General features: G+C 39.0%; 1 protein-coding gene across 8 annotated transcripts in view; it reads left to right on the top strand.

Annotated features, from left to right (window-relative positions):
• Window positions 1-9,141: 9,141 nt before the first annotated feature.
• The window catches only part of foxp1b (forkhead box P1b), a 183,054-nt gene continuing 178,502 nt past the window's right edge, over window positions 9,142-13,693 (top strand). For 4 of the 8 annotated variants that reach the window (XM_049587413.1, XM_049587421.1, XM_049587370.1 and 1 more), the window contains exon 1: window positions 9,435-9,656. The gene's annotated coding sequence lies outside the window, so the exon portion shown is untranslated. The other 4 variants (XM_049587345.1, XM_049587378.1, XM_049587353.1 and 1 more) reach the window with 3 other exon arrangements.

The following is a 13,693-nucleotide window of genomic DNA, read 5'->3' on the forward strand; positions in this document are numbered from 1 at the left end:
TAGTTAATTTGTGAGCATAAAACGCTCTGTAGAGCAGCAAACAGCACAGTTAGGTGCTCTGTGGTTTTGGCAAAGGCAACATTTTTCATATTACACATCATAATTTGATCTTCTGTTACAGTTTCAAAGACATAGATGTGATCACTCAGACAGGGTTGATCTTGGTCTGCATCCTCTGTGGTTATAACATGCATTAGGAAAGCTCATCAGTCATTTAGAAAACCAGAGTGCATCTACCTCCACTGATCATGCCTACACTGAGCTGCATTCTTAAATGGCTGGTATGGGCCAGCACACTTACCATCTCACAAACACGTCTGTATCCACGGTGAAACATTAGAGGGACTCACGCCAGTGGCTTGTGGTTCAGAAACATTTCTTTAATGATTAGGGGAAAGAGAAGCAGCTACAAAGAAAAGCCTCTTGATCTTTAGGGAAATGCTCCTGTTCTTCCATGATTTGCACTGACACACACCCTTTGGGCTACATTTCAAAAAACAACTCCCTCAGTTAGATAAACCATTGCATGAAAACTTGTTGAATGTTTTTAATACCTTTTTTAAAGACCATTGAAACCTAATTTTCAGTGACGCTGTTGAAACATAATATTTGTTTCTGCAACAATCTAGTCGTAATTCATCCTCCATATAAGACACTAATGAATCCCAAAAGAAAGAATGTTTATCACCTGTATTGTTATAAAATGAGGTAAGTGTTATGCTTTTACACTGCGCAAACACTAAAATGAGCATGCTGATCACAGCTTGATGTTATTAGCACTTATCGTGGTAACAGTGACATCAGACCCAGAATAAAAAAATGTGAGAGCTTACTGTTCTCTGCTCATGTTGTGTCATGTCTTTAAAGAGGCACTTCAGCCCCAAATCAAAAATACATATTTTTCCTCTGGCCTGTAGTGCTATTTATTCATCCAGATTGTTTTCGTGGAAGTTGCTTAGTGTTGGAGATATTGGCCTTAGAGATGTCTGCCCTATCATGTATATAATGGAACTAGATGGCACTCAGCTTGTGGCGCTCAAAGCACCAAATAAAAATAAATTTGAAAAACTCAACATCAATGTATTTTCCCAGAAATCATGACCTGGTTACTCAAGATAATTCACAGACCTTGTTGTGAGCAGTTTCATGTAGGAACTATTTTCTGTCTACTGAATTACACTTGCCAACCGTATCACTGTGCAGAAGGAAGTGTCATGGATGAGACGCTTGTGTTGGTGAGGGATGAGCTGTAATGTTAGCTGGCTCAGTGGTGCTAGGTGAGCTAGGGTTAGTGGTTCAGTTGGTGGGTCTAGTTTAGCAGAAAGAAAATAGTTTCTACATGAAACTGCTCCCAACAAGGTCTGTGGGTTATCACCTGTGGTAATAGCACTACAGGTAAGAAGAAAAATATGTCTTTTGGATTTTGGGGTGAACTTTCCCTTTGATGAAGAATCTGTAGTAGGAGGTCAACATTGATATTCATACTTTGAAGATGTGACAGAATGTATGAGAACACTAAGAGAAGGGTTACACAGTGAAAACATCAACATGCAGTTAATATCAGCGACACATACCTCAAAATATATATATTTTTTTCATGTTGTCTCTGGACTTTCCATCCCTTTAAATTGTAGTGGAAAAAAATACATAACCACATGTGTAAGAATAATTAGGCATGCAAACTAAAAATGTAATTGAACAGTTGTGTAAAAGTCTCACATGACAAGACAAGAGAAAGATATAGACTATGGAATACCTACAATTGATGGATATTGAAAAACCTACAAAATACTGTAATTTACGGTATATTCAAAATATTCAGAAGCCAGTTTTCAAGATACATTATTGTAACACCTGTCCCTTGAGTCTTTCTGGATTTAGATTCAGATCACATTAAATTTATTTTTTATTCATACAGAAACACACCCAACACATCAGGGATATTCCAAACAAAACAAGTAGATATAAATATTTTTTAAGGAAATAAGAGGAAAAATGTAATAGAGACATAAGTGTAGTTTTTGTTGCAGCTTTTCTTTACTCATTTTTTTCTATAAATATAACCACTTAATGAAAATAATGCATTAAAAGTCCAGTGTGTAGGATTTAGGAGCATCCATTCACAGAAATGGAATATAATATTCATAACTTTTTAATTAGTTTATAATCACCTGAAAATAATAATCATTGTCTTTTTGTTACCTTAGAATGAGCCGTTTATATCTACATACGGGGCGGGTCCTCTTCCATGGAGTTCACCATGTTGTTTCTACCATAGCCCAGGAGAGAGAAGTTTAAAACACTGACTCTAGACAGGGCCATTCATGTTTTCCTGTTTTTCATCTTGGCCATCATAGTTCTCCTGCAGGCTTGGCACTGGGAGAAGTTTCAGTTTGCAACCTCACCACTAGATGTCACTAAATCCACCCTAAAGAGACTGGACCTATTTTCTCATTAATCTGCTGAATAATGTTTATTTGCTTCACTATCACTTGCATCATGCGTTTTTATCAGAACCATGCACAGGTCAGTGGCATTACACTGACTGAACTGTGGTTAAAGTGCACGGTGTCCACTCAGCCTGGTCTTATAGAACAGGTTGTTCTTATGCATTGCTCATACGTTTTCCTTTGTAAAGTAATGCCCCAAAATTCATATAGATCCCACATAGTCACGAGACAGTAATTTGTGCATTACACATGTAATCTGGAAGGCTGTGATAGTATAACCTGTGTCCACATGGCAATAAAGAATAAAAAAGGGAGGCAGCCTCATAAGGAGGTAGGTTGGGCTGGTGGCTGGGTCACAAAACACAGGACTTCCTCAGGAGACCAGTACTCGGAACTGGACTTTGAGTAAACTTTGAGTCATTTAAGGTACGCCATCACCATATTGCTTTTCTTAAGTTTGAGCGCAGTAACTTTACTCGCCTAAACCTAACCTCCGTAACTTTACGTTAAGTGCGTAACTTTGGGTTAAGAATATAACGTCATTTGTGGTGCGCTAATTTGTAGGATATCATACAAACTATTGTATGAGGGCACGTTACATAAAAATATGTGAAATGGACACCTAACTCTTAACAACGCATTGTGTGGTGGTGGGCATGAAAGGTGTCAAAATTTTGTGCTGGCAACATGAAAACAATGCCGATACAAAGTCAATGAGGCTATTTGTTATAGCATTAAGTATAGAGAGCGAGAAAGTCCACAGAGGGTGGGTTCGTCAAACAAACATAGTTTCAACCAAGAAACTGCTGTTGGTGTCCCATGTGGAACCAAAAGTTAAAGGGAAATTTCGGTTTATTTCAACCTGTCTCCTATTGTCCTAAATTTGTTTCAAGTGACTAGTGACATAAAAATAATAGTTAGCATGTTAGCCGTTAGCCTAGATACAGCCGGGGCGCATAGTAACGTCAGACCTGTTAAAACGTAAGTGAACGGGCATACTTCAAGTTTAAAGTTAGTCCACTAACAAGCTTTTTTTCCCACAAAGACCGCCTCATATCGTTAGGATAAAAGTCAGAGAACATATAGAAAACGACATGTTAATTTGTTGTCTTACCTTAGCAGTGTGCTGTTTACCATTTAGCTCTGCTTTCCAAAGCGTGGCTGAAATATATCTTGCGAGCTCTAGACAAAGCCCAGCTGGATACTAACGTTACTTCAGGCTTTTTTTCCACAAAGACTGCCTCATATCGTACAGGTAGGAGAGAGAGAGAGAGCGGAGGAGGAGAGAGAGAGAGGCGCAACAGGTAGAGGACGAGAGAGGAGGAATGGCTGCTGCAAGGCTGCGTAGCTCTGGAGATTGGTGGTGTACTTGTGAATGCTGTGCCCCAGTGCCCACAGAAGATGAATGCCTCTGTTGCAAGGAATGGGACCGGTTGCAGCCTTATTTTCAAGGTCTGGATGTGACCAAGGATGAGACACCTCCACCTGGAGTAACGTTAGTATCCAGCTGGGCTGGATTTATTTCTGGATATATTTCGGCCGCGCTTTGGAAAGCAGAGCTAAATGGTAAACAGCACACCGGTAAGGTAAGACAACAAATTAACATGTCGTTTTCTATATGTTCTCTGACTTTTATCCTAATGATATGAGGTGGTCTTTGTGGAAAAAAAGCTTGTTTAGTGGACTAACTTTGCACTTGAAGTATGCCCGTTCACTTACGTTTTAACAGGTCTGACGCTACTATGCACCCCGGCTGTATCTAGGCTAACGGCTAACATGCTAACTATTATTTTTATGTCACTAGTCACTTGAAACAAATTTAGGATGATAGGAGACAGGTTGAAATAAACCGAAATTTCCCTTTAAGGTAGTTACGTGACTTAACAGACTTTACTTAACCACACGAAATACTTTACGTAAGTACCTCACATAACTATGCAAAGTACGTAAGTGTACATCACAGACATTAAATCAAAAGTCAGCGTTGTTTCATGACATTACAGACTTTACGTAAATACGCAAAATGTTAAAGTTTATGTCACAGACGTGTGAAGCCGAAAGTCTACGTAACGACTTTACATAGGCTAACTATGCAAAGTACTTTACGTAAGTACATGAAGCACATAAATTTCGTCACTTATTTCCCATATGCAGTTATTAGTATTGTAGAACTTAGCAAGAATTTTCCTTTTCCTAAACCTAACCAAACTGCGGCCATTTCACAATCAAACTGCAATTGTTCTTAATATCATACTTTATTTGTTTTTGTGTTGCCAGCATGTAATTTTGACCCATTTCTTGTCCTCCACCATGTAATGCATTGTTTAGAGTCCATTTCAAGTATTCCTTAGAGAGTGTGTTGGTCCACTACAATGGACACATGCAAGTTTGTGACAGATTGACAATGAAAAATGATAACATTTAGGAATAATTTCTTGTCAAGAAACCTAAAAAATGTGTTTGTAATTTTATGATATATGCTTAAAAGGGTCACTATAAACAATGAAAAACACGTTCACACCATTATAACATTTTCATGTTTGGCCTATATATTTTGAATTAAAATAATGGTAGAACCTTTAATCTCACGCTTAATAAACAGAAAGACCTTTATTTGTTATTTTTTTAATGTTCAATGAATGGAAAAGAAAAAAATACCACACCCCATCAATGGCCTAAGTATATCTACAACTGCAGAGTGGTGCACAAGGTATCATGTGCTCTAGTCTCTTCTCTCACTCATTTGATAGTTTTTTACTGGTCATTATCCGCACAGCTTCTCCCTTTCATTACGGGCTGAATGCTACAGCCCCCAGCAGCAAGTGAAAAACACCGTATGAAAGCCATCCTTCCCCCTTTGGAAATCAAGAGGAGCTCCTATTCATTTGCTTAATTACCTAATTAACAGAAAGCTAATTACTTTGTTGTGTGCACGCGTATGTGTGGAGAGGCTGTTACGTAACTGATAGTGATCCTCAATTAATTTGTAACTACACTCCATCCAGTCAGAGCCTTAATCCACACAACACATCACCGGCGCAACACCGACAAAACACGATAATAAATTCAGGCCCAGACACACAGGACTGCTGGTCTCCGCTGAGCTCATAGATCCAGTATTGACATGCAGATCAAGCCACTGAAGAATTAGACAGATCATGTGTTAGATCATCGTCATAAAACTGTACTTACATTAGAATTTTTCTCATTAATTACACCAGACAATTGTGTTTACAACCTTATAAAGAAAAAAAATGCAGTAATCCTATGAAAGACTGGCTCAGTATACAAATCATAGCAGAACTGCAAATCCTGTTAGGAATATAATGGGAATAATGTTATGCCATAAGAGATAACATTTCATGAAGAAGAAGAATGGCATTATAAATTCACAGCTGTGTAGAACAGACACATTCAGAAGCCAGATAAGAATATTTTAAAGGTCATTTTCTCTAAAGGTGTCAAAAGGCAAAATCTTTCATGTCAAGAAATTTGTGTCTTGCTTTTGTGTTTTCATACACTCATACTAAAATCACAGCTTTTAATTATAAAGTTCCTCCAGGTCTGGCTATGGCTGTATGTGAATGTGTGTTGCTCCAATTCATGTTTGAATTCAACCCTGCAGCTTATCAGTTGAACGGCTCAGAGGACATCTGTGTGTTGCTGTGGCTTCATGCGCCCTGAGGCCATTAAACACAACACTGTGGTTGTGTTGGAGGCCATGCAGTGACTGATGCATGTCTGTGTGACTGCTATGAAATATATTGAGTCTTCACAGTGGGAGTAACAGTTTTTTTAGCTTGCCAACTTTGAGCTGTGGGACTGAGGACATGCTTTTGTGGTAAACTATAGAAATATATTTTAAAAGCTCTAGTAATATATGACTGTTTCATGCATATAGGCTAATGTAATTAATTATTACTATAAATATAAACTGTGTTCATACAATATAAATTAAACCTTAAATGCATTTAAAGACCTACCATATTACACCCTTTCTCAGTAGGTGACAGTGCAGGTAACAGGAAATAGGTAATGTAGTGTTTTCCTGTTTGGCCTCAGTTTTGTGTCACTGTCACTATGAATTAAGATTTGTTTATATTGTGTTTGGTGCCTGGGCAGTAACAGTAACTCCTGCAACACAGTGCAATGTGTCTAAAACATAAGATATAATAAGCTACATTCATAATTTGAAAATTATATTTTTGTTTTAAATTTAATTTATTGCTTTGTTTTATTGGGACAGTGCACAAATAAAAGTAATTGCACCAGTGTTAGCTAGTAGCTTACCCCACCCCATCTCCACCCTTCAGCTCCCAGAAAAGAAATCAAAATTTAAAGTATGTAGTGGTGTAGTGGTAGCTGATGCCATGAATGTAGTGCTAGGCAGACGGGTAGGTTACCAAGGAAGAAGTGGGTATGCTGTTTTATATATTCAAATGGCTTTTTTGCTGATAGGTGGCAGTGGTGGAATGTAGTTACGAGGGGCCCCAGTGTAAGCTATTGTGACAGGCCCTGATGCACGCTAGTTACTGGTTATAAGGCACGCACACACACACACACACACCCTTGCCAACTGTTTATAAAGAAGCCAAAGGAATCTAATTTAGGGAGTTTGTGTCTCTCTTGTCTTTTCTTACTGCTGCTTTTATGTTTAAAAGGCATGACTGCTCGCTGGACTTGCAGACATGCACAGCTTGTCAGTCATGACAGATTTTTGTGCCCGAACTAGCACTAGGATCATAGAGTCTTGACATGAGAAAATATAAACATACTTGTTATCCAACAATTATCATTGTATACCTGTATATGACGTAAAAACATCAAAAACTGACATTATTTATTTATGTAAAACAAGAATATAATTTTGTTATAGATTACTACTTACTATTTTAACCAAAAATGAAAAGAAAAGAAAATCATGACGGAGATGGATTGGCATTTTGGGGTTCATGTAGCCGTGCCATTTTTAATTTAATGTGAGTTCTTCTTTGAACACAGGTGCAGTTCCAAGGCAATAATCTGATTCATTCACAAGGGTCCCCTCATCCCACAGGCCCCAGTGCAACCACACTGCCTGTACTGTCTATATTTACGCCCCTGATAGGTGGGTATACTACAAACTTTACAAAAAAGAGGTTGGTGTACCTCGTATTACTGTGTATACCCTCCACTACACCACTGCAAGTACAGCCGCACAGTATACTATATAATTATGCAATAAATGAAAGCTACTACTGTCTACACAAATAACATATGCAGTGCAACATGAGTGACACGTTACTCAGACTTGTTGTGGCTATCAGACAAATGTAATGTATGAAGACATTTCTGTGAGCTGAGTATGCCTGTGAGTCATGTTCTGCTGGACTACGGCAACACCACTTGGACAAGAACTGCAGTACACTGTAATACAAGAACTGGTAGTAATAATCGGCTAATGGCTATTTGTTAAGTTAATATATGATTATGACTACATTTGTTAATGAATATTTTGGACAGCAGCTGCCTGTAATAGGATAGCACCTTTTAAAAAATATTTTAAATCAATATACTGGGGAGAGGAAAGGGGGGTGTACCCCCAGTGTGTAGCCTCATAATTGCTGCCTTGGTTTAAGCACCTTATTTTTTGGATTTGGGAGACTGTTCATGTTTACAGTGTGTTGGGACTGTTTTAGACCACAGTAATTACATATATACATTTTGAAAAAGGGTGTACTTCCCCTTTATGAACATTGCAGTAAAATGTTGGAAAGAAATGGTATAATGATACAACAGAGGATTAAGAATATATAGTTAAATCCTTAAAATACTACAGAATAAGTGGTTATTCTGTGGAAATATTAGTCATATTTCCTGTGGTGGTGTATGGTCAGAGGGTGGCGCTCTCTACTAAGAAACAGACTTCTCTGAGCGTGTTCATCAGCAGCTTTCTTCCCAGATGCAGCCATGATAAATGTAATGTCGTTTATAGCTAAATGAGCTGTGCCTCTCAGACCTTGATCAAGGACAAAAAAACGACTTAAAATATTTTCTCTTGAGGTTGAATTAATGTTGCTTTACAATGAGTGTTAACTGGACTGTTGAACTGGCCCGTGATGATTCTCGTCTTCAGGGGCCAAGTGACAGAGATTTTAATTACTGTCATAATGTTTTTGCTCCTCTTGTGACAGTCATGTTGAAGGAAAGGCTGTTTAGGAGTGAGCCAAACTTTTCAACCACAAAAAGAAAAAATATGCCAGGCAGAGATTCTTAATAACTTTGTTGAAATTTAGATGCAGTCATGTCCCCTTTCAAAATATTATGAAGAGCTGGCCCACATGCCAGAGAATATAACCACAGCAAAGTGAGAAAACCTGCACTCTGGTTATCTACACTGTCATTTTTAAAACCATAATACCACCCCCTTGAACAGTTAAAACTCCTCACAGTTGAGATTAAAACATCTTTGATGATTATGTCAAAGCATTTCATTTCTCTGCAGTGGAACAGTTATGATGGACCACAGATCAAAAAGAGAAAGAAAGAAAAAAAACGACAGGAGAATTTTCTGAAATAATAATAAGTTCATTCTGGCTCGCTTGTAATTAGTCAGCTTAGACATTTTAGCTTTTCTGACAGCCCCCTCTCTCCTGTCACACTTTGAGCTAAAACTAATGCATATCATTACATTTCCCCGTAGAAAGGACCTACTAAGTGCTACTGAATTGTACTTGTGACTATGATGTTTCTATGAAGGATCTGCGATGCAATGAACGTTGTTTACCAAAGCAGGTGGATATGACGTCACGGACTTGGGACATCAAAACAACAACATCCAAATCCGCGATTCTTCCTTTTTTTCCTCCTTCTTTGCTCGCCGTGTTAAAATCTAATAACAACATTAAGAGAGGAGCTCGTGCCTTTCTCCGCGAGGCAGACCGGCAGGCAGCGAGTGTGAAACTCCACATTTTGCTCCTTTCTCGACGCCCTCGGTAAGATGATCTCCTTCTCCCTGTAGTGAAGTTACTTAGTTAGTCCCCCCACCTCGCCACCAACAATCAAGGCGGGCCGAGTAAAAAATTTTGTTGGTGTTTACGGTGTGATTTGTTGTCGCAGGCGTTCTCGGTACACAAGCTCTCGCGTGCACGGGGTCGTTATCGCATACTAGCAAATCGGTACCCTCCGCGTGCGCCTGTTAGCTGCTGTAAAGCGTTTTCCATTCTGGTAAGTTTCACTATTATCATGATGTTAACATTAGCTTTGTATCGTGTCTAGATACCTGCTGATGCTGCACTCACACACACACTCACACACACACACGGAGTTTGCCTTCGCTTTTTTGCTGCCGTTTTCTACAGTTGTTACAATTAGCGAAATAAAGGACTAAACAAACACCTGTGTTATTAGCATGTGGGCTGGTCGGTAGCGCAGTTTAACGTCTCTGTAACAGGAGTGAGGTTTGTAACTACGACTGTTGTATCCTCTACTTTTTTTTTTTTGGAAAGTTGGGCTACTAACTTAGTTGAGGCTACTCACGAGACCCCGGGGGGAAATGCACCTTTGTAGCCACAGTTGGTTGAAAAGTGCTGGTTAGCGATAGCCGTTAACAGTTCATTACACCGCTACCTGTGACGGATACATCCGTAAAAGTTGTTAAGTTTACACGGTGAAAGGGAAGTTTGAGTGCCGTGATTTCTTTGGAGTAAGACCAGGGAGGGAGCCTTTCCCCACGTGTTAGCTGTCCTCCAAAACTCCGAAAGACCGGAGGAAGGCTTTACAACTGCACTAAACTATAGTTATTATAGCTGTAATACAGCTTTAGCTAACAGGCAGCTCGACTTTTATTTAGCTGTCCGTCACTGGAGCTGTTAAAGGCTGTTGTTTCTGTGTGTCTGCACACAATACATTTAAAGCGGATATTCACCTCATAGTTCACTTCTCCTGACACACAAAGGGTTTAGAGAATTGTTCTTTAATTATAGCTGTGGCAACTTAAACTTACACCTCGACATTAAAAGTTTTAAAGGCGTTTTATTTACCTGTATGAGGCTCAAAGTTTGAACTAAGTGGTTTTATTAAGTCAGACGTGGTGCAGCTTACAGTTGGATATTTATCGTAACTGTAAATAGGCTGAAATTGAATATCACTGTATTATCACTTGTAAAAATAGAGTTTACATTTTGTTAAATTAACAGTAACCTGTTATAACTACAGTATGTACGTGTAAATTAAATGTTATCCTAATGCACTGTCCAAAGGAATGTACTGAAGCAAAAATATTTTGCCCTGCAGAAATACATTCAAAGCAAAGCAATACATATTTAAGGTCTATTTCTGTTGAAATGTATATTTTACAACAGGTGTATTACACACTGGTAACCAGTATGCTCATGCATTTTACTGCATGCAGCTTTTAAATATATATATGTACATATTAAAAACATGTCTTGTGTAGTTAATCCATGTTGATTTATTTGTAATTTGGCAAGTCAAAGAGAATTAGTATTCCTGTTGAAAATGATAGCTTTATAAATATAAAAAACAGATTATGTATGACTAGTAAGAGTGAACTGCATACACACTAGAGTGAAATATTACCCTAATATTTTTTACAGTAAGTCTGCAGCTGGCAACAGCAGGACTAAAACCATCTGAAAATTTACAAAAGGGAAACTGCAGCTTTAACAACTATTGCTGGCAGTGCTCCCTTCTTCTTGGTCTTTGGATTAGTCATTGTCTGAGGGGAAAAAAACACTTTTTTGTAGGAGAAGTAAAGTAAACAGCCTCCAACAAGCGAACCTTGACAACCCAGATTAAGGAAAACATTGGAGATCAAACAGTGCTGCTGCTGGGCTGTTGTCATGAGCTGCCTGAGAGAGAGCTGCAGACTATTTGAACAGGCACTGGGGTTTGTGTGCTCACTTATGCAGAAATGGACCTTCGCAAATGCTGACCCAGGTTTTAAAACACAGGATGAACTTTCTTTGCAACTTTTTCTAGGCCTGCCGTTTGACACGGCTGTTACATACAGTCAGCCTACTGCTGTTTCGGATGGGAACAACCTAATGCCGTCCCCCGCGTCTGCTTCTAGAAACCAGACTGGCTGTACTTTCTCTGCTCCATACTAGTACTGAATAAATTGAGTTGGCAGGGGGGAAAGTAAAAACGCTTGAAATTTGAGGAAGAGCAGCTGCATGCATTGTAATGACGCAAGATCCTTAACGCACCGATCTGTGATTTTGTATTATTTGGAAAGCCCTTGTTTCTAGTTTGGCCTCTTCAGGCTGGGGCTCAGGCTCTTCTTTGTAGAGAGTTGAGGTTCAACTGGTAAGAAAGTAATCAGTCACTCGTGCATTCAGCGTGAGGACTCCCATCCCTGAGTGGAGCGGCCCTCTCTTTCATCTGACGGCTCAGTATTTGTGAACACACACTGAAATACCCTGTGCTGGGTACGGAGGGGCTGTAAACTGACTGTGCACCCTTGCTTGCAGCTGAATGATAAGGAGAGTTATTTTCGGTCCAGTGTGGGAATAAGGTTCTGCATTTGCTGTATTGTTTCTTTGTGATTTATTTGCTGGCTTCACCCCTCATTTGATTTCAGATACAAGACGCCCTCAAACCAGTTACTCGAAACACTTTTGCACAAAGCGAGACAAGTGACAGATGCATAAAGGGACTTTTCTGGTAAATGAATTTGTCATGTGATTTTTGCATGTTTGATTCACACAACACAAAAGGGGGAAGAGTACTGGCAATATGAATACGAGTGGTGCAGCGCGCTCATTAGTGCTGTATTACATGAATGGAAATGATAACAAAGGAAAGCAGAACAATATTTCCAGGGTAAAGGTTAGTGTGTCCCGGCCCCTGTGGCGTGCCCAGGCAGACGGTTCTCAATGCCAGGGAAGGCCATTGGTCAGAGAGTGGACAGCTTCAGGTGTGCTCTGTGCAGCTCCTCAGTCTCTATGGAGACTGCAAAATGCTCTGGACAGCCATTAACTCATGCAGCCATTAATTACTGTCTTCTACAGTCATCTGTCCTTAATAAAGGGAGGGATGCTGACAAAAATGTAAATCGTCTGCATGCTGCTACAATCAATTACGTTGTATTACAAAATGAATTTACTGCTGGTGTTGTGTCTCAGGAATACTGGGATACAGACTGTGTCCTGTGTGAGAAAATATCTATATTGTCTTATGTAAAGTTGGTGTATTGAATTAGTTCTTGGTGTGTTGGTTCCAGATAAAAGTAGTTGTGGTTTTTTAAATAAATAATGAAGTAAAGTGTTGTATATGTACTGAAGTTTGTATTAGGCTAGATGGGTTGCATATCATTTTGCATCTGCTACATCAATAAGTTATATTGCAGTAGTACCTGTAAAAAATTATTTTGCTCAGTCCCTTTCCCCATACATTGACTTTTCACAATTATGGTATAATAAGTATTTTATAATATCAACATATTTTACCCTTGATTTCAGTCTAGGTTATATAGGTTTTTGCAAATACTCACTTGATACTTGAGAATACTGAAGGTAAAAGCTGAGCGTGTTGTCGGTTGACACATCTCGATCAAGATAAAGAAAGACTTGGGACAAATAGATGAAAAATCCAATGGAGTTGGCTTCACGCTGCGGTGTGGTTTGCATTGACATTTGACACCATGCATATCATGTTTTTATATCTTTCGCACTCAGACATAGGTGTTCATGCGTTAGCCTATTTGAATAAACAAAATAAACCCAACTCGGTCAATTTAGAAAATTATTTAAGTTCAAGCGTTCTTTTTTGTTTCTTCTCTAATTTTCTGTTGTTTTTTTTGTTTTGTTTTGTTTTTAAAACACTTTATATAGTACCAGATGTTTTAGTTTGGGTACGCAGCAATTCCCTGTCCTCATTTTGAGTGAGTGCAAGAGGCTCTTAGCATGTAACAACTTAAATTCTGAGTTTCTTTAATAACAGAGCACTTGTCTGTTTTGGGAATGATGCAGGTAAGCTACAAACATTTTCATCCAGACATGAGGGGCTCAGCCATATGCTACAAGCTGTGCTCAGCTGCCAGGCGAAACCTCAGCACCTGTTTCTATCAGCTGTCCAGTCTGTGTGTCAGTCTGCGTGTGTTTATGATGTGGCTTCGATGGCCAGGTGGATGACATCATTTCATTTTTAGGGAATTTTCTATCAAGTATGTGTTGACGAAGGTTTCCACTGAGAGGGTGTAGTTATTCTAACATAACCTCATGTGTTGTTTGGTTTATCAT

The sequence above is a fragment of the Epinephelus fuscoguttatus genome, linkage group LG1 (genome assembly GCF_011397635.1).
Source record: "Epinephelus fuscoguttatus linkage group LG1, E.fuscoguttatus.final_Chr_v1".
Lineage (NCBI taxonomy): Eukaryota > Metazoa > Chordata > Actinopteri > Perciformes > Serranidae > Epinephelus > Epinephelus fuscoguttatus.